Below are 1,042 nucleotides of genomic sequence, written 5' to 3' on the forward strand. Positions count from 1 at the left end.
AAAATGCAGGTGGTAAGAGAAGTTTTTCCATTTTCTTCTGAAGAAATTATTTGGGGTGGGGGAGAAGCAGCCATACCCCACATAATCTCACCGGTGTGTATAAACACCTGACAGTCATGCTGCTGTGGTATCAAGTGAAAGAGCACAAGACACTGGGCACTAAAACTGGTACAAAACATTCCTTTAAACACACAGCCTCGGGAAGGGGTCTGTCCACAGGTGTTGTGGCTCTTCCATCAGTGGAGATGTTCAAAACTCACGCCTGTTTCCACTAGTTTCTAGTTTGGGTCTTTCAGAGCCCCTGGAGGTGCTGCTTTTGAAGCTGCCTTTTAAGAAAAGCATCACGTTAACTGTTCACAGAGGAGTGTATCTGCTGAAATTCAAGCAGCTCTGGTTTTTGAGTGCTGCTCAAGCCATACTTGAGATTAGTATCTTTTTTAAGAAAAAGGACTCAAAGCATTACTTATTATATTATATAAATACTTTAATACTTATTTTATTATATAAAGCCTTATTCAGTTTTATATTTTCATTCTCCCTTAGCAGTCCCTGCTTCAAGTCCTTAAATATTATATTCAGAAGTTATCTGCTTCCTTAAAGCCTTCTACTTGAAGGTATTTTCCGAGTTCCACAACAGCAACCTGCAAAAAACAGCATGATCCTTTTCCCAGAGATTCTACCTGTGGAAAGAACACCCTTCCACATTTGAGGAAACAATCAAGAACGCATCAAGACCACAATGTTTGACATCTGGCTTCTTAAGTTAAGAACTTTTATTAGTGTAGTTTTCATGATTGCATAGTTTGCAAAAGAAAGTTGTAACAATTAAATGCAGTCTCCTCACTGTGATCATTCTATTCTAAACCACTGCCACACCCAGTGATGTGAATTTGCACCACACACCAACCATACCGAAATGGTTCTTTTCAATGCCAAGTTTGAAGTCTTAACAAACCAAAAAAAATCCAGTAAGTAAGTTGAAGTCCACTGTCAAAGGAGGCAAGTTATTAAAGGCTCCTTTGTAATGGAGTCCACACAGTCC

Source organism: Apaloderma vittatum, unplaced genomic scaffold (assembly GCF_000703405.1).
Source record: "Apaloderma vittatum isolate BGI_N311 unplaced genomic scaffold, ASM70340v1 scaffold17008, whole genome shotgun sequence".
Taxonomy (NCBI): Eukaryota; Metazoa; Chordata; class Aves; order Trogoniformes; family Trogonidae; genus Apaloderma; species Apaloderma vittatum.